This window comes from Acinonyx jubatus, chromosome B3 (genome assembly GCF_027475565.1).
Source record: "Acinonyx jubatus isolate Ajub_Pintada_27869175 chromosome B3, VMU_Ajub_asm_v1.0, whole genome shotgun sequence".
Lineage (NCBI taxonomy): Eukaryota > Metazoa > Chordata > Mammalia > Carnivora > Felidae > Acinonyx > Acinonyx jubatus.
The window spans coordinates 102,839,267-102,859,499 of record NC_069386.1 but is presented as its reverse complement, the minus strand read 5'-3'; the positions used below and the strand labels follow the sequence as shown (position 1 = coordinate 102,859,499).

Sequence of the window (20,233 nt, the reverse complement as noted above, 5' to 3'; positions counted from 1 at the left end):
TTCAATAGCTTCCAAACGTGTTCCCTTTAGCACACCGCACAAATTAGGCACTTGAAGCATACTTTTCAGTTTGACCTGGGAGTGAAGTGTAATAAAAGGCTTATCTGCTTACTTAGAATAGGTGTTAAAGATAAGACAAATAGCTCCTTATTTACATAATAAGATATTTTTCCTTATTTGATGATGCCAGGTAAACCTGTCTATCCTCCAAAACTCTCAAATGGTTTCTTATTTTTTCCTGGTTCTGTCAAGAAGATGAAGCTCTACTCTATGACTAGATTAAGTTTACCGAGTGGAACCATATAAAAAAAATGGAAATCACTGATTGTTTTAATTTGTCATTCTCTTTAATGAGTGAAAAGTGAATTAAAAAAAAATTTTTTTTAGTGTTTATTTGTTTTTGATAGAGAGAGGCAGAGAGAGAGGGAGACAGGAAGTGGGCTCTGTGCTGACAACAGAGAGCCCAATTCAGGGTTTGAACTCATGAACCGTGAGATCATGACCTGAGCTGAAGTCAGATGTTTAACTGATTGAGCCACCCAGGCATCCCGGAAAGTGAATTTTTTTTACTCCCATGAATGTCAATAGTATTGCTCTGAATTTGGTAACAATTCAGCAATAGATTTTAGAAGTGTAATTATTGAAATATTTACAAAAATGTACACAGATCATGTACAGCTCAACACATCATCCTAAGGAAAACATGCCAGTACCAAGATGACATTTTTGTTGTTGTTTTTGTTCTGCTGTTTTTACTTACTGTTATTTTATCTCTCTAGGTATTGATAGAGTCCAAATAACTCTCTTTCAAAGGTTATCATATTTATATCCATAATAGCTTGTAGAACCATGTCTTCTCATGTTGGGCATTTGAGTTTTTATTTTATTTTATTTTTTTTGCTGGTTAAATAGTACTGCAAAGGGATTCTTCCTTTCTTATGAGCTGTTTTCTTGCAATGTGGAAATTACCAGGTCAAAAATCACGAATTGTTTTAAGGTTCTTTTTATTTAATTTCATGTGGCTTGGCATAATGTCAGTATATAGCACCTTGAATGATATTCATGTACACCTGTACACGAATGCTAAACATTGAGTTTTATAATTCTTAATTTACACTATCTTGTTTCATAGGAGTATAATTGTTTAAGGGACTTGATGTGGTCTATCTGCATTCACTATCTTCCTATGAATTAGCTAATAAAACTTCCTATGAGTTAGCTCATGCAGAGACATCTTCTAACTGTATTTATGGTTGCGGGTATGTGATATAGTTAGTGTTTAGTTATCTAAATTTAAAATTAAACGCAAATACTTTTGAATTTTCATGAAAAATAGAATCCCTGTGATTATTTTGGTTTGAGAAGGGTTTTGAACTCTCATATACTTACATTGAAGTTCACTCAACACTTGCTTTGAGGGGTTGGTTTGTTTTGTTGACATGGAGAAGAGTGTCCTCTTACAATTGAGAGCTTCATTTAGCTCTTTTTATTTAATTTACTATTTTTTCACTGAGATATAACTGACCCATTAGTTTTAGGTGTACAATATAATGCTTCGATATTTGTATATACTGCCAAATGATCACCACAGTAAATCTAATTACCATCCATTATCACCCATAGTTACCATTTTTTCCCCTTGTGCTGAGAACTTATAAGATATACTCTGTTATTAACTTTCAAATATACAATACAATATTGTTAACTATAGTCACCATGCTATATATTACATCCCCAGGACTTAATTTATTCTATAACCAGAAGTTTGTAAATTTTCATCACCTTCACCCATTTTGCACCCACTTCATCCCCAGCCCCCCAACTTCATTTAATCTTTCAAGAGCGGAGAGTAACAGGGCATCTACAAAGCAAATTTGCTGGGACTGAAACCTTCAAGGTTGGCCTCCTTTGCTTGCTGGTTGGCTGTTAGTTTTCTGGTCCAGGGAAAAGTGTGTATGGACATATTGGCTGAGAACAACATAGATTCAGGGACACCTGCCTGGGTGGCTCAGTTGGTTAAGTGTCTGACTCCAGCTCAGGTCATGATCCCATGGTTCAGGAGTTCGAGCCCCACGTTGGGCTCTGGGCCGACAGCTCAAGCTTGGAGCCTGCTTCAGGTTCTGTGTCTCCTTCTCCTTTTCCCCTCCCTGCTCATAGTCTGTCTTTTGCTCTCTGAAAAATAAATAAACATTAAGAAAAAATATAAGAATGGGGCGCCTGGGTGGCTCAGTAGGTTAAACATCCAACTTCAGCTCGGGTCATGATCTCCCAGTTTGAGTTTGAGCCCCATGTTGGGCTCTGTGCTGACAGTTTAGAATCTGGAACCTGTTTCAGATTCTGCATCCCTTCTCTCTCTTCTCCTCCTCCATTCATACCCTCTCTCTCTCAAAAATAAATAAACATTAAAAAAATTAAAAAAAATTTGGAAGAACAGCATAGACTCATCCTTTTTGAAGGAAAAAAGCTACCAAGAGTGGAGGTCTCTCATAACTGATGGAAAATGGACATGGATTATGAATTAGGCATGTGGACATAAAGAGCCTGAACTGAGTTGCTCACAAGTTATCTTGACTACCTTCACTAAAGGGATGAAGCTTCTGAAATAAGATGAATGCCTTCTTGGGAGTAGGAGGCAGTGTGGTGTAATGATAGAGGACATGGGGTTGAATCCAACCTTTTTTACTTACTAATTATGTGACCTTGGAGAATATTTTTAGCCTCTAAGCCTCAGTTTCACAATCTGAAAAATGGAAGTTAAATCTGCCTCAAAGAATAGTTGTTAAGTTAAAATGAGATAATGGGTGTAACAACTGACACACAATACGTGCTCAGTGTGTGTTGTTTTTCTATAGATGAATGTGTGGACCCATAGCTTTATGAAGACAGTGAAGGCTGCCCAAAAGGGGGCACTAGAAGAGAATTTGTTGCTTCCGTATCTTGCAAAGGTGACTTCAGGACAAGTCCTTCCACAGAACTTCTAGAAACTTCTAGAAAGTTCTAGACAGCTTCTAGGAAGCTTGCATAAGCAGATGGCAGAGAGCTAAATTGGAATTCCTAACCGATAAAAAGCATTTAAAGCCCTGACTACTTTTCCCCCCTATCTTCAGAAACGCCCAATTCTATCCTTTGGGTGTTTTTCTTTCTTTTAAGCAAGAAACAGAGTAATAGAAACTAAATGTAACTTATAATAAAAACCATTCATAGATTTCTTTTTGACAAGTCAAATTTTAAAAAGCCAGGTTGTCCCACAGGTTTGAAGGCTGCTAGAACTGTAAAGGAGTAGGTGTGCAAGAAGAACTTTTGTTATTTGTGGGCAAAGCAAGGTGACATACCGTTACTGGGCTCTATACACTATTCACTGATAAATATGACTGCTTTCATGATTTGCAAAAAGTACCAATCCTGGGTACGACCTCTAATACCAAGGTTCCAATGCAAATCATTGTGAGACGCAGATGCAAAGCGAAACATTGTGATCCATGCTTAATCCCTCACTCGAGGCAGAGTATTGGGTATTGATACCCATAATCGGCTTTGAAACTTCAAATGAATTGTGTCTGTAGCATCTGCCAGGAAGGTTTCTCCCCTGCCAAGTCGTTCTGGGAGCCGTGGATCCAAGAGTGGAATTATTTTCAGCACACCTTTTAGCTGCCTGTAATGGGTTAATGGACTTGACAGAGGCAGCCACACCCTCTGCAAGCTGACCCCAGCTGGGCAGCCAGAGGCCACTCCTCGTGGGGTCCTCTGGGAGACAGTGTGGAAAAGATGGGAGGAAGTTTTTCTTTTCATGAGACCAATTAGTCATCTGACTAATGTGTCTAAATACAGTTCTTCACAAAACGGGAGGCCCAGCGTCCATGCATAATCTCAGATCCTCCCTATAATATGGCGTTGTGGAATTATAAGGCGCTGTTCAGGCCACATTTTCCTGATCTCTTTCTTCATTGATTAGAAGTGAAGAGATAAAGGAAAATGCACTTAGACAAGGACAGGAGAAACACGCCCAAACTAACTTTTTATCTTAAAATTTTTAGAATGTCATGAAAAATGAACACACGCAAGGATTTGGGGAAAATGATCCCCATCATCATCTTCTTGTTTTTTAAAAGCTCTAAAAGTTCTTTGTCTTTACTGTAATATATATAAGAAATAATAAATTCATAGACCTTCTCTACAATTATCTAAGAACTATGGAACCAGAAAGAGTCTTGAGCAGTCAATCCACTCTACTGTATTGATATTATTATTTCTATGCGAAGTTGCCACCCTTGCGATACAAGGTAAGCTCCACGAGGGAAGGCAATCTGCCTAGTTTACAGCAGTATTAAAACTGCAAAAAACAAGGCAAGGCACATGGTAGAAGCCTGATGAAATTTTGTTGAAGGGATGAATGAATATCTATTTTTAAAAGATACCACCTTAGTGGGCATCTCAATGGAAAGCAGTTTTCCCATAGATCCAGTGAGTTCCTTTTTTTTTTTTTTTTACGTTTATTTATTTTTGAGACAGAGAGAGACAGAACATGAGTGGGCGAGGGGCAGAGAGCGAGGGAGACACAGAATCGGAAGTGGGCTCCAGGCTCTGAGCCATCAGCCCAGAGCCCGATGCGGCGCTGGAACTCCCGGACCGCGAGATCGCGACCTGAGCTGAAGTCGGCCGCTTAACCGACCGAGTCACCCAGGCGCCCCCAGTGAGTTTCTTTAAAAACTGTTTTGATGCTTATGGGGGGATCATCAGGGGATATGGTCTGTGAGGTTTTCACTGCATTGAAGAGATTCACAACCTAGAAAATACTGGGAAAACAGCAGTGTGATACGTTCCTCTGACTCTGATCAGCCCCGAATCCCTTGCTCCTTCTGCTTATGTTAAATGAGTTTATGAGGAGATGTCCAGTTTCCCCTAGAAATATGTTTCAATTGATAGACTTTTCTCCTGCATCCAACCTAAAACTATCCTGCTATAAAGAGCTTGCTTAATTTTGTTTGCTCCTGAGTGCAGAAGAAGAAAGAGTTTGTCAATATATTTGGGAAACCTGTTATCTTTCTCCTCCAATTTTTCTCCTCTAACATCAATCAACAATATTTACAAAGTCTCTATTATGAGCGTGGTGCTGTGCTTTCCCCTGGCTTCATGCCTTATTTACAAGAACTTTGATAACCTTTCTCATTCTTTTCTAAATTTTCTCCAATTTGCTCACAGCTTGCTTAAAATATGAATCCACAAAACTAGGCATACAATGGTGAGTGCATTAGAAAAAACACCTTGTGCATAGGTTTTTCAGGGAGACCTAGTCTCCCTTTATTCATATGCAGAAGAAGGGACATTGATAAATGAAGCCGCTATGCAGATGTGGCACAGGGAGAGGGGGTTACAACCACAGAGACAGGGTAAGGAACTTGATGTTTCCAAAATGCCTCTGTGGGGAGATAGTTTTTTGTTCATAGAAAATAAGCAGCACATTATAATCAAACTTTCAAAATGTTGGAAATTTTCTTCCTTTGTTTGGCTCTGTATCAGAGAGTTATTGCCACAATTACACTGTGAAGCAAACCATCTCCAAACTCAGAACCTTACAAAAACAAGCATTTACTCTCATGCTAATGGGTCTCCAGATCTACTGCAGTTCAGCTGATTCTATCCACTGCTCTAGACTGGTGTTCGCTGGGCACCTTTGTGTCACCCGGGTCACCCGGGCTTGTCTCCTGGGTGTGGGTGGGTTCATCTCTGCTCCACATGTCCTCTCCTCCTCTTTGGACTAGTGGCTACACTAAGTTCTTATGAAGAAGGGCAGGAGTGAAGAAGCAAACACATTGAAGGCCTCCATTCCTGTCTTGTCTGCTAACATTCTTTGGGGTAAAGCAAGTCACATACCCAGGTCCAATGTCAATGGGGGCAGAGGGAGGTACGCACCCGCCGTGGGAGAAAAAACATCTGCTTCTCAAACTGTGGGAATGTATGTTTGCTGAACAGTAATCTCAATGATCACCTAGCCCACTGGACTGTAAACTTACAAAGGCAAAACTTGGGTCTGTTTTGCTTGGCACTGTATTTTCAGGACCCTGCAAGAGTGGTTCAAGGAACATTTGTTAAATGAATGAATGAATAAATGAACGAGGAAGCCAATTAATAGAGAACCAGCAATAGCAGACTAAGAATAGTATTGATGGCAACACAGTAGGCTATTTTCCTTATAACAAAGGCATTTCTTTTAATAAGACATTTCTAAATGTATGACATGATTTGTACTAAGGTAATTATAATGGGTGCACAAATATATTCATGTGTCTATATTCCGATGTCCTTTGTATTTGTCCTATGGTGAGCACAGCTCAAGAGATGCTCTTCTGACCAGAAAGCCCTTCCATACCACATAAACACGAAGGCATCCTGTGACTTGAAGTGACTATAGAGCCTCCCTCCCCACGAGCTATTCTGCCCTGAGCCTCTCTGCATGACCCGTGCATCTGCCGAACACGAATCACCCGGCAGAGATCGCTCGAGGCCAGCTTCCCCAGTTACTGTGGCCCTGGTCAGCTGGATCACATGGCTTGAAGCTTTGCTGCAGGGAGCACTTCAGGTGTCTCTGCTGTCCACTCCACTTAGAGTCAGCTGAGACAGCTCACGCTTCCCGGTCACCTGCCATTGCTGATCCTGACACCTGTGCTGGCAGCTGAACCTGACTCACTGCTGCAGCACCGGGCAATGTTGCCCAGTTACCCATGTTGACCATAGTTTCTGGGAGTACTGACGAATTGCCTGGGGAAGCCAAATAGTTTATCTAGGGCAGATCCAAGTCTGGCTGCTGAATAAATGGTTGAACTCTGTTACGTTTGATTTAGATTGAAACTTCATGCAGAAAAAAAGTGGGGTGATTGGTTATTTCAACCATCTCAACAGAATGTAAATTTCAGGCAGGCGATTTATCTGTCTCGTTTGACATTATCAGCCCAGTGACTAGTACCAGAGCCAGCTTTTGGCATATATTCAGTTAGTATTCTTGGAATGCATGAAAGAAAAACATATGCATTCCTCAAATTATTTATATTTGGCTTTACAATGATTTTTTTTCAACATGCTATAATCCGATGTTGTCAAATTAGTAATACTTGAAAATTAAATGAAATTTGATTCAATAAGTTCTATGTTTAGAGAAGTAACAGGCACATAGTAAGCATTATATAGTATCTGATAAAGTAAAATAAGTTCCAAACCAGAATGAAGTGACTTTCTTATTTTTTTTTTTTGTTTTTCAGTTTGGAACAAAGTACATATGGTCTAACTTCTCTATCGTGGCTCTCTGTTCTCCCAAGGTCTCCCCTCTGATCATATGACTTAAAGTGATGAGAGCGATAAAGACAATAGTGTGATAATGACACCTAGTATTCACTGAGCATTTACTAGGCATCAAGCATTGTGCTAAGTATTTCGTGTGCATTATTTCATTTAATTCTTAAAGCAAATGTGTGAGGTGGAGCATATTATCATTACCTTTTGCAAAGGAACTCACAGCTCTCTCGAATAGTAAATGATGAAGCTAGTCTTTCTGATTCGAGTCTGTCTTTTACAGCTCTGTTTCCACCATGCAAGGGGCTGCAGAGTGGGTCTTCTACAATTAAGAATTCCATGGAGGACTTTCAAAAAAGTATATTTATTTATTTTTTGAGAGATAGGGAGAGCATAAGAAGGGGATGGGCAGAGAGAGAGGGAGAGAGAGAGAATCCCAAGCAGGCTCTGTGCTGTCAGCATGAGCCTGATGCAGGGCTCAAACCCATGAACCATGAGATCATGATCTGAGCTGAAACCAAGAGTTGGTCACTCAATCCACTGAGCCACCCAGGCGCCTCCCATGGAGGACTTTTCAGATAGTTTAACTGAGATGCCAGAGGCTATCTATAGTGTCTCTTAGGTCAAGGAATCTGCACCGTTGGCAATTGCATGGGCCACGAGAAGATGTTTACCATGGTTTACTGCAGGAAAATTACCTTGAGCAGATCAGTGTGTGTGTGTGTGTGTGTGTGTGTGTGTGTGTGTGTGTGAGACTGTCAGCTGACATCCACAAAGCAGTCAATTACAAATTTTGCATAGTTAGCTATGACTTTGTGTCACCCTAGAGAAGGTGATGTGTTGAGGTTCCCTCTTGAGAATCCTGCCCAGCTGAGGCTGTGCACAGGCTGACAGTAGCTCTTCTAATCCTTACCTTGCCTCTGACACTTCCCTGGATGGATTTTGTTGCCGGGGCTCTATAAGCAGCGATTCCCTTGGCAGCGAGAGAGAAAAGGGACCAAAGCTTGCAGCTTTCTGATCACTGTGTAACTCCTCATGGAGAAGATGGGTTGCTCATCCTTCAAAGTGACACCTGTGAAAGCCATGTTTGTCACTCACAGAGGGGCTGCCCATTCAGAGGGCAAAGAGGGGTTCCATTTTTCAGCTTTCAGTTTTAGCAAACGGCACAATTCCCGAGGTGATGTAATAGCACTCTGCTTATCAGGTTCGGTGGGACAGCTGCAGGGCACAGTCCGTATTCCCTGTAGAACAATTGCCCTGGCATGATGCTATCATATAAGGTGTGGGGAAAACATCCTGGACCTAGAAAGCTTGAACATAGCCCACTAGTCTAGCTCCCTCCTTTCAAGGGTCATCACCTTCCTCTATTGTACTCAGTGAAAAAGTTTGTCAGTTCCACTGGGTTGCTACCTGGCCCTTAACCACCTTTCTCATTGCTGCCTGGTTCCTGCTCAAAATGACAGGTGTAGGGCCTCCTTCCATGTAAACCTGCAGTGCTGGTCCACAGGGAAATTATAATTTCCTTTACTGCTTTATACCTAAATTACCCAGAACCCCTAACCAAAGGCTGCTGTGTGTACAGACTAGTATAGCACAGCATGGAACAGGGTAACGTTAAAAATGGAAAACTGGGGGCGCCTGGGTGGCCCAGCCAGTTAAGCGTCGGACTTTAGCTCAAGCCATGATCTCATGGTTTGTGGTTCGAGCCCCACATCAGGCTCTGTGATGACAGCTCAGGTCCTGAGACCTGCTTTGGATTCTGTGTCTCCCTCTCTCTCTGCCCCTCCCCTGCTCGCACTCTGTCTCTCCCTCTCTCTCTCTCTCTCAAAATCCCTACTTAAGCTCATGGCAGAGATAGGCCTTATTTAGAATGTTACCCAGTCTAACTGATTCTGGAAATAAATTCTGCCAACACTCTGAGTGAACTTGGAAACAGACTTCCCAAACTGAGCCTCTGTGTGAGAACACAGCCTAGTCTCCACTTGATGGCAGCCTGAGAGACCCTGAGCAGAGGACTAGGACTGGGCAACGTCCAGACCTCTGGCCACAAAACTGAGATAATAAACTCGTGTTGTTTTAAGCCATTACTTTTGTGGTATTTTTTTTTGCAGCAATGCATAATTATCACAAGCCCCTACCTCATGACATTGTTAGAATCTCATGAATTAAGGTTTTTAAGGTGTTTAGAATACTGCCTGGCACACTGTAAGGAGCTATTAACATTTTAAGGAATTTTATAAATTTCCTTTCATAGTTCCTTAGTCAGCAACTTGGGTGCTACTATGTGCCCACGTAATCCCTTTTTTCAAACTCCTTACGGCCTAGTGGGAAAATAATTTATTAAAAATGTTTATAACTAGGAGGAGTATTCTAAAGGAAAAATCCAGAATGCTATGGGAGGATATAAAGGGACCTTAGACTCAGGCAGGGATTAATTGAGGAAGTAATGTTTAAGCAGCAAAATGAAGGCTGAGTAGCAGAAGGGGATAAACAGCGGAAGGAAGAAGAGTCTAGATCAGCGCTGTGCAGAACTTTTTGAGAGGCTGGAAGGGTCCTATGTCAGTTCTGTGCAACCCAGGAGCCACTGGCTACTTATGGCAATTGGTGGCTTTAAAGGTGGCCAGTGCAACCGATGCACTGACTTGTAAATTTCATTTACTTTTAAATCATCTGCATTTAAATACGTCCACGTGTGGGTCGTTGCTACAGTGTTAGAAGTGTAGGGAAAAGGGAACAACATGTACAAGGATCCTAAGGCTGGACAAAAGTGTTTTATTTGAACAACTGGAAGAGAAGTCCAGTTTAACTAAGCTGACCCTTCCATGCTTATAGTTCTGTTACTCAAACAACAACATTAGCGAACACTTGTATGGTACTTATTTTGTGCCAGCACTGTTTGAAGCATTTGCAAAATTATTCATACCTCAGAACAGCTTAAAAAAATTTTTTTTAATGTTTATTTTTGAGAGAGAGACAGAACACAAGTGGGGGAGGGGCAGACACACACACACACAGAAATTGAAGCAGGTTCCAGGCTCTGAGCAGTCAGCATAGAGCCCAAGGTGGGGCTCAAACCCATGAACCCTGAGATCATGACCTGAGCCAATGTCAGATGCTTAACTGACTGAGCCACCCAGGTGCCCCCCTCAGAACAGCTTTTATTACCTGCAATGCATTGCCTGTATGACAAAAGTATGGTGTGGCTCAGCTAACTTGCTTATGGTGGTGTAGCTAGTGATAAACTGAGCTGGGCAGGATGGGTCCAGAATCTGTGCTTCACTGCACAATATTCACTTACATACAAACCAAAAGGGATTACAAGGTGTGTTTGGGAGCAGGGGATGTTATGCCCAGAATTCGTGATCCCCAAAGACCACTAGGGAACCGAGTCCGATGCAAAAGCAAAAGAGCCTTTATTCGAGCTAGCTCAAGCTCAATCCCCTACCTGCACCGACACAGCGGTGAGATACCAGGGAGAGAGAGCGAGTTTCAAAAGCACAAAGGTTTTATAGGGGTCTAGGGGCAGTTGGTGAGGTAATGGCTGTGGCCTCAGCCAATTGGCTGGGGAAGGGTCGTGGCCTCCGCCGATTGGCTGGGGAAGGGTTGGAGTCCTGTTACGCAGGTCGCTGGGCGTGTTTTGATCAGGAAGTTTGAACGGGTGAGCGGGAGGTTACTCAAGGGGAGGAGGCGTGGTCTAGGTTTCTGCGATTTTCCCGGAAAAGGGGTCATGTCGGGGACATAGTCACTCAAGGTGGAGGACACAGAACAAGATGGAGTCGGCTGGCATAGGCCCGCCCTTTCAGGGACTCTACTTCTCTGCTTAGGCCACTGTGCCTGTATATATTGTAGAAATGAACTATCTTCTGATGGAAAAGAAATGTTGTAAAGTAATAAAAAGCGATGTGTGTATCTAATGATCTCTTTTTGAGGAAACATGTTGTTATGTGCAATTGTACTCTTTGGAACATCTTTGGCATTCCTACTGTTTATGATGTCCTTACCAAAGCGTAGAGGGGGGACAGTTTTCCAACATGGAGAACACCTCCTATGTTTTGCTGTAACTTGATCGATCATTTAATAATTATTTTCATAAACCTGGGGAGTCAGTGGCATACGACACAGTAATTATTTTTTGTTTTATACTAGTCATAACAACAAAACTACCTTGTATAAAATCTTAAAACTTTGAGAACTGAATTTCTACTTGCAAAGGTAAACAACGGATGCTTAGACCTGTTTCAGAGAAGTTCTTTCTGTGTATATTGGTATTATGTAAGACATTTGGGAGTATGAAAAGAATGGCTGCTTCTTTGTCCTGCATTTTTAGGAAACTTGTAGCACTAAAATATCCCCTATGGAGGCATGGTTTAGTGTCAGCATCTCTTGGGTGAAAAGGAGACAGGATAGAAAAGAACTCCCAATCTGTTTTGAACATTTTAATGAAATTGTGAACCCAGCGGATGTTTGGAGACTACACCACCAGAGGGAGTGGGATTACATTTTTAAACATTTAATCCCATCACTAAACATACTCTACTGGTTGATTTAGGGCTGTAGTTAAAGGTGATTTCATACATGATTAAAAGCCAAAATCTGGTGAGGAAGAACAGATGCTCCAATTACCTTTGGCTTTATTTAATTGGATTCCTGAAAATGAGAAGTGCCTAAAAGATTTACTGTCAGAGCTTTGATATAAAAGGATGCAGCATTTGTCAATAGTCTCAGAATGCTAAGGAAGTGCCAGCAGCTTAAAGAGTAAAGGAACCTATGGTTATCATTTGGAAGTTACTTTTATCCACCACTATTATGAGCTGTATCACCCGACTTGTTGGTTGCAGGTTGTTTTCTCCTTGTATTTGTGATTTTCAACTTTGAAACTAATTGGAGCTTGTAAATATCACAGACATATTGGTTCAAATCCCCTCTGGAGCTTCCTGTCATCTGAACTACTCCCCTCCCCTACCTGGAGGGCAGGGAGAGACTGAAGAAAAGGCAGAACACTCCAGATTGGTAGGTGGTGGGTTTAAAAAGCAAAGGAATTTACTTAGAAGGCTTGTCTCAGGCGGCTGCAAGATGAATAGATCTCCACATCCGTCTGCCAAATGTTAAAAGTTTATCTAGAGACCTTAACTGGGTTTGGTCATGTATACTTCCAGACGATCTCAACACCACATCACTGTCTCAAGTCTACGCCTTTGGAGCAGCTTCTGAAGTAGGGAAGGCAGACGGAGCCACATCCCAAGGACAGGGGAAGGGCTGCGGAGCCTCTGATTGCCAGGGTCCAGCTCACAGGTCAACTGGCAGTCACGTCCTCTCCATGACCTCCCCCAACAAGATAACCAAATACAATTCTTAGGTTAAAAAAGAAAGGCTAGCCGTCAATATCTAGATTTTAAAATACAGTGGAATAGTCTGGCATCAAGGAATCTCCAGATAGAAAGAAATACTAACTTCAACCTGGGAATAACTGCCTATCTGCGCATTTGAAGTATGAATTCCTAGGAAAAACACTGCCAGGTAATTCTCGGGGCCAGGCTGGGAATTCTCCTGGCTGGAGACTGTACTGTCTCCTGAGGCCGCACGTTCCGTCTTGACACAGCTGGCACCACCAGGGTGCGCCCCTTAAAATGAGCGGGATCCTTCAGTCCTTGTTCCTCTCATGCGCCATCTCTCTTTTCACACGGTAATGATGCTCCACATTTATTGTGTTCTCACCATGTACAGATACCGCCCTGCGTGATTTAAGCGCACCATCCCGTTCCGGCCTCGGAACAACTCTAGGAAGTGAGTTCGATTTTTATTCCCAGTTTACCAGTGAGAAGACTGTGGGGACTGCAAAGCCCAGGAGATATTTGAAAGGATCAATTGGGCTTCTTCCTTCCCTTCGTCCTTCCCCCATTTATTCTGTGCTGGATACAGTGTTTGGTGGTGGGCATAGAAAGAAGAATGCAGGCTGATCCATGCTTCTTAGAACTTATTGCCAATGGGGAAGACAGTCCTATAACAGAGTGCCACAGGAGCCCTGAGAGAAGGAGAGAAGTTCCGATCCCATGAGAGATTCCAGTGGAAGACATGCCTCAGTTGAAATGTACAAGAGACTCTCCTGGCAGGGAGGGGTTGAGGGGTTAGGAGCGGTCAGGGCGATGTGTGCCTTCCAGGCAAAGGAAGGGCCGAGGCTCAAGGTGAGAAACAACCAGGAATATCTTGTCAGCTTGGCTGAAGTGCGGGGTTGGAGGAAAATCTGGGGAAAAGCCAAGTTTGGAGAGTAAGAGGGGGGTGGTCTGATGTGAAAGGCATGGCATTTATGAACTAGAACTTCATCTTAACCTTGTACGTGATGGAGAGCCTAATACAGTGATTTCACTAGGAGAGTGATGTGATGACACTTGTGTTTTGGAAATATCCAAAATGGTGTGGAAGGCAGATTGGAAGGGGATAACACTAGAGGTGTGGAACCACGTTAGGAGACTGGGAGTTAATCTGGCTGAGAGATGGGAGAGGGGGCTGGATCATAGCAGTTAGCAGTGGGGGTCTAAGGAGAGGGTCTGTCCTCACTTATCACTTCTCCAGCCTGATCTCAAGAGGGCCTGGAGCACTCTCCGTCACTTGGAGCTCTGTCCTGAAGCCTGGGAGGATTTGGTTCTGATCCTGGCTCTGTGTTCACACAACTGTGTGCCAGTGGACATGTCACTGAAACTCTGGACCTCAGTGGCCTCATTTGCAGAATATCACACACGCTAGATGATCTCCGAAGCCTCTTTCAGGTTCTATCTTCGGTCTTTCCGGTGAATGGCATGGTTTCTTTGTATCCATTTCAAACCGGATGCAGTGGTATCTCCAGAATAAATGAATAACCTCTGGTGTGGAGTAGATACTTGAGTAGAAAAGAAACTTGAAAATCATTCAATGCATGAGTTTTCATATTTCTGATTAGCTGTAGAATATTTCATTCAAATGAAATATTATGCAAAAGCTCAACAAACAAAACAGATGGAAGCTGACAACCTCAGGCGGATGTGAAGGTAGGAGAAGGGAACCCTGCCTTGCTCAGTGGGAAGCTCTTAGGGGACTCCCAGGGCTTAAGCTTGATTAAGCCGGGCAGGCTCGGGGTGGGGCATTCAGTTGTCCAGCTCCAGTCAAGGAATGAGACAGATCATGACCCCCATGGTCATGGAGTTAGCGACAAAGTCGAGATAGGATCTAAGCCTTCTGTTTTTTCTACTGTTGCGTGGTGAGATGAGATCCTCAAACTAATGCCTTCTTGGAAAGTGCAATGTCAAATACCTTGCAAAACTTTTTGCAGTGCACGATTTGGCAACACCATTTTGATGTTTTTCTCACACTAAACTTATGATAACATTATAAGGGCATAAGACGTTGGGGAATCAATTGCCCATAGATCCTTGTTTAGGAATGAATTATGACTTGTTTTCTGAAGAAAACTTTGACCTTTCCTGGATGGAGATGGTGGAGATTGTATGTTCCTTACGTAGGCATGCTCGCTGTTAAAATTCATCAGGCATCATCAAAAATAGTCTTCAACTTATTGCTTGTTAAAGAAGGTAAATGGGTCTTCCTTTAAGTAGTAATACAGAATATTTGGCTCCAAGGAATTGCCTGCGATAATCAGTATCAATTAGTCAATTAATTATGCAAATTAAGCTAGTCAGCACCTGACACTGTGCTAGACATTGGAAATACAATGGTGAGCAAAGACAGAGTCAGCAGCTGCCCTCGTAGAGCTTCTGGTCCAGTGAGTGAGCTAGACAGGTAAAGACAGCTTTCCAGAAGATGCAGCTTCTAGTGTGAGACATGGAGGAGAAGCCCCAGACAAAGGCAGGGGGCAAAGTGTTGTGGGTGAGAGCTTTCCAGACGGAGGGGACAGCACATTTATAGATCCAGAGGTGAGAGCATGACTTTTTCAGCAATCTCAAAGAGGTTCATTTAGGCAGCTGGAATGAGGGGAACAGTCCGGGAGTTGAGGCTGGAGATGTGGAGGCCAAAGTCTATTCAGTGATGACGGGTGTGGAACTCATGCTGAGTCCTGTTTGAACCTTTGAGGTGTTTGAAGCAGAGCCTTGTTTTAGGGAAAGCAGACTGACTGTGGTTTGGAGAATGGATTAGAATTGGGCAAACCAGTTAGAAGGTTGTGTGGTAATCCAGGCTGAAAGGAGGGTCACCTGGCCTCGAGTAGTGGCATTGAAAAAGAGGAGGAAAAGACCAACTGGGAACTATCATCAATGGGATTTGGTGATATTAACCAGTTTCTCATTTGAGAGTCTCAGTATTTACAGAGACCTTCCTGAAGGATAGAGAGCCTGTGAGTCTCCAAACTTTGGTTTTGGATTAGTTAAGAATTGTAAGAGGGCACTGTGTTTGAAGTGTTTTATCAATGTGATTTTACTCCATAGTGCTTTAACATTGTGCCATCAGGTTACATGTTCTTACATCTTCTTATGGATGTTTCTCAGACTGTTGTTTAGAACATTACATGGGATCTTTATAGGAAGATCCTGGAAAACTTACTCTCACGGTGCACACCAGTAATGACTTCTGTTTCTCCTGACTTTGTTTTGAGCTCTGACCATGATAAGTAGTTTTAGGAACCACAAGTTCCTCTTTGGTTGGTGTCTGGGAAGCCCAAGCCAAATGATTGTTGCTTCCAGCAAAATGTATTAGCCCTTGTGGCATTTACTGACCTCATTCTGGCTTCATTTTCTGCTTTCCATTTTTGTTGTTGTTGTTTGTTTATTTTTAAGAGAGAGAGAGAGAACACGCGTGCGCTGGGGGTGGGGGGGTGGGGAGTGAGGAGGGGCAGGGAGAGGGAGACACAGAATCCGAAGCAGGCTTCAGGCTCTGAGCTGTCAGCACAGAGCCTGACATGGGGCTTGAACCCACCAACCATGAGATCATTATCTGAGCTGAAGCCAGACGCTTAACTGACTGAGCCACTCAGGCACCCCAACTGGTTTCTATTTTTAATTTTACTTTCTTCCCAGTTCCTTACTTGCTTGTTATTGTTTTAAGTCTCAAAATGTAGTATCTTTACAAGCCACTTTGATTCTGTTTGGAATGAGATTGACTATAATAATTATAATAATGTGAAGAAAATTTCTTGTATCTTTTTGCCACAGAACAATTAGAAAGTTAATATATATAACTTTATATAATATATAATATCTCTCATTATATATTATATATTATATTATATATAATGTATATGTGTACATTATATATAATGTATATGTGTATATATACACATATATGCTTGTAAGTGTTTAATTTTGAATTGAAAATTTAGATTCAAGTTTTTGAAAGTCTAAGGGTTTCTCTTGACTTACAAAGCAAAAACATGCCTTTCTCAGTCCTCTTTCCTCGGGATTATAATTTGAATATCACCAACTTCTTCCTTCTGATTTAAGCTGAATAGTAGCATTTTCTGTTTTTGTAAGGAATCACTTATTTTCACCAGTACTTCTGTAATTTTTCATATGGGAGAATTTCTGAGTATTTGCAAAGATTCATTTAAAAATATAAATGTGGTTATATTGGGTTAGTCTTTTTCTGAGTCACAGAAATAACTCTCTCCTTTCCTTCAACAGTCAGGCTCTGTATTACATACAGAAATATGGATTTAAAAGATTTATTCGTGTCTCAAAGAAACTGGGAATCTAGTGGGGGAGGGAAGTTAATCCCATCGATCTTCACTATAGTGAGATAAATGCCTCCACGGGGGGGGGGGGGGGCGCACTAAGCACAGTGAATACCTTAACTTGCCAGGTCCCCACTTTTGCCTTGGGTGTAGGAACAGCCCTGCTGTGTCAAACTCCCTGCATTTCTTTGTTCTGTGTCTGATTGTACACCGTTATGCAGACCCAGCCTGTGTGGGTGTCCGACTTCTGGCTCCCCATTTTTAAGTTAGAGGGTTTGGAGTTATATGCCACACAAAAGGCTGCAGCTCCTATCCAGACAAAATATTATTGCAGGTAACATTTAATGCCAGATTTTGCTTAATGGAGTCAATTCCACGTTGCTTTGTTAATGATGAGTGGAAGATTGCTTTGCTGATCTGATCTGGAATCAGGGAATTCTATTAAAGGACACGTTCTGCAGAAAGGACATTCTCAAATCTCTGATCAATACGCTTTGCAACACTGGCATTGATTTGCATTGGTGGATGTAGTAGAATCCAAAAACGGCCACAGTTTTTTTGCAGCAATCCCATCGAGAGGCAAAATGTTTTTCTCCACCTCACGAATCTGGGCTAGCCTTATAACATGCTTTGGCCAATAGAACATGGCAGAAGCAATACAGTGCAAGTTCTGAATCTGGGCTTCAAGAGGCCTTGCAACTTGGCTCTCACTCTTGGGATTTGATTGCTGTCTTGAACAAGACCGGGTTAGCGTGCCGGAGGATGAGCTATGTGGCCCACTCGTTGCTGTGAGACAGGCCATCCTAGGCTGGTCAGTCCCCAGCTGACCCGCAGATGCATAAGTGAGCCCAGCTGAGATCAGAGGAGCCTGGACAGATCGGCAAAATACCCAGCTGACCAATAGGTGGTGAGAAGTAACAAATGGTTGTTATTTTAAGCCACTAAGGTTTGGGGTTCTTTGGTGTGTGGTAAAAGCTAGATGGTAGGAGTGTAGTTTGGACATCTCCGCAGTGGTATGCATGTGCTAGTGGACTTTAGAGCAGAGTAGAAGAAAGGAAGGAAGGGGGCGCCTGGGTGGCTCCGCCGGTTAAGTGTCTGACTTCGGCTCAGGTCGTGATCTCGCAGTTTGTGGGTTCGAGCCCCGCGTCGGGCTCTGTGCTGCCAGCTCGGAGCGTGGAGGCTGCTTCGGATTCTGTGTCTCCCTTCCCTGCTCACACTCTGTCCCTCTCTTTCTCTCTCAAAAATAAGTAAAACGTTAAAAAGAAATTAAAGAGAAAGGAAGAAGAGGAGAACGTACACTCACTACCTTCTGCATGCCCAGCTGATGATCCTTTTTTTAACTTCTATCAATGAAGAAACAAGTACACAAATCTTCTGAACATTGTAGCAGATTACCCATGAGGGAGATTCAAGCTCCTAATTAATTATGATTCCCAAAAGATTTGTCAAAATGAGCCCATGTTATTTATGGCAGTGAGTTTTAAAACATCAACCCCCTAATGAGAAAAGATATAATTCTATTTATTTCCTCATATCTAAAGACAACATAATCCATTTATCAACCCTACCCCCAGTACCCAAAACATGAGGGGTAATATTGTAATTTATTATGCCAGAAATATAATTCACATACGACTGGAAAATAGACATCGTAGATTTCACTTTCATTTAACAGAGCCCTTGCTGGGCATCCCCCCCGTCTGCTGAGTCCAGGGTTTAACTAGGGAGGATAGAAAGACGAGGAAGACAAATCTTTGATCCACTTGGGAAGGGTGAGGGGGGGCTGGGGATGGTGGGTGCTGTCATATACTGACCATAAGGGCTGTCACTAATTCACCAAAGGGCCTCTCTAGCCTCAGTTTCCCCATTTGTAACCCGGGGAAGTTGCTCCATTTCTGGTCTTGACATACGTCAACCTTTCCTGAGTAAGGGTACGTGCTTTGCCCTTTCTTCCAGAAAGTGGTCCTGATGCAAGATTTTCTTTATTACAACAATTCTCTCAGGCCTGAACATGTTCTGATTGTCTGGTGTGTGGCCGGCACCCTGAGAACCCCTGGCCACGTTGTACTGAACAATGCAGTCCCTGCCTTTGAGGAACTTAAGTGTATGGAAAAAACTCCGATGGGGCAAATAGCTGAGCCCTCCGGGAAGGCTGGTGCTCAGAGAAGGCTTCCCAGAGGAGAAACGCCTTTGCAAATAGCTGAAGGATGAGTAGCATTGGTCAGATGAACAAGCGTTTGTAACTACTACCCAAGCATCGATGGTCTTACTGCGTAGAACCAAGTGATTATAACTCATCACGTATGTACAGAAAACTGTGTACTTTGTTAGCTCAAGAATCTGAAGTTTTTTGGGGTGCCTGGGTGGCTTAGTCAGTTAAGCATCAGACTCTTGATTTCAGCTCAGGTCATGCTCTCATGGACATGAGATCGAGCCCCGCCTCAGGCTCCACAAGAGAGTGGAGCATGCTTGGGATTCTCTCTCTCTCTCTGCCTCTGTCTCTTCATCTCTGTCTTTCTCTCTCTGTCACTCCCTTGCTCATGTGCTCTCTTTCTCTCTCTCAAGATAAATGAATAAGCATTTTTTTTAATCTGAAGATTTTAGGACTACTTTGAGATGTTACAAAACTTTTTATGTACTTGTTGTCATGGGGTCCTGTTTTATTATTTATGAGAACACGAAGGGACGGAAGAGTTAGAGACCTTTAGTCAGACTTCATCACATTCACTGGAAAGGAGATAATTGCAATTACTGAAGAGATTAATGTGGAGGCGGGCGGCACTCTCCAACACATTGCACATAAAAACCCAGCAACACTGGAGAATAGAGCTAGAATGGGTGTTAGGGTTGATCGTGTGTGTGTGTGTGTGTGTGTGTGTGTGCATTCATTTTCAGAGCAGGGAAGTCAGAGATCAGGGAGTTTGGAAAATTACTCTAACAATTACTTTTTGAATTTTGAGTACCTTAATACTTCTCCTAACGATACAAAAGCATGTTACTGAGCTGACGATCCTTTGGCAGCGAGACTGACTGATCTGACTGCTCTGTCTTGTGGGCGGGAGGCTGCATAAGCGACGGCCCCTCACTGCCGTCCATACAGAATAGAATGGAGAATTCACACCCCAGCTCCTGGCTCCTGTTATCACACAGTCGCCCAGGTTGCACGTGGCCCCTACACTTTCAGGCTGCACGCGGGTTTGATCCAAGCGGATCCGCTTTCATGTCTCAGCATCAACGGGGAAGCCCTGGGGCAGGAGGCTGGAGGTGCTTGGCATTGGTGGGAGGTGAGGTGCTGCC

The 20,233-nt window shown here is 42.8% G+C and overlaps 1 protein-coding gene across 1 annotated transcript in view; it reads left to right on the top strand.

Annotated features, from left to right (window-relative positions):
* The window catches only part of SLC35F4 (solute carrier family 35 member F4), a 349,918-nt gene that overhangs the window by 81,320 nt on the left and 248,365 nt on the right, over positions 1-20,233 (top strand). The gene's annotated exons all lie outside the window — the stretch shown is intronic.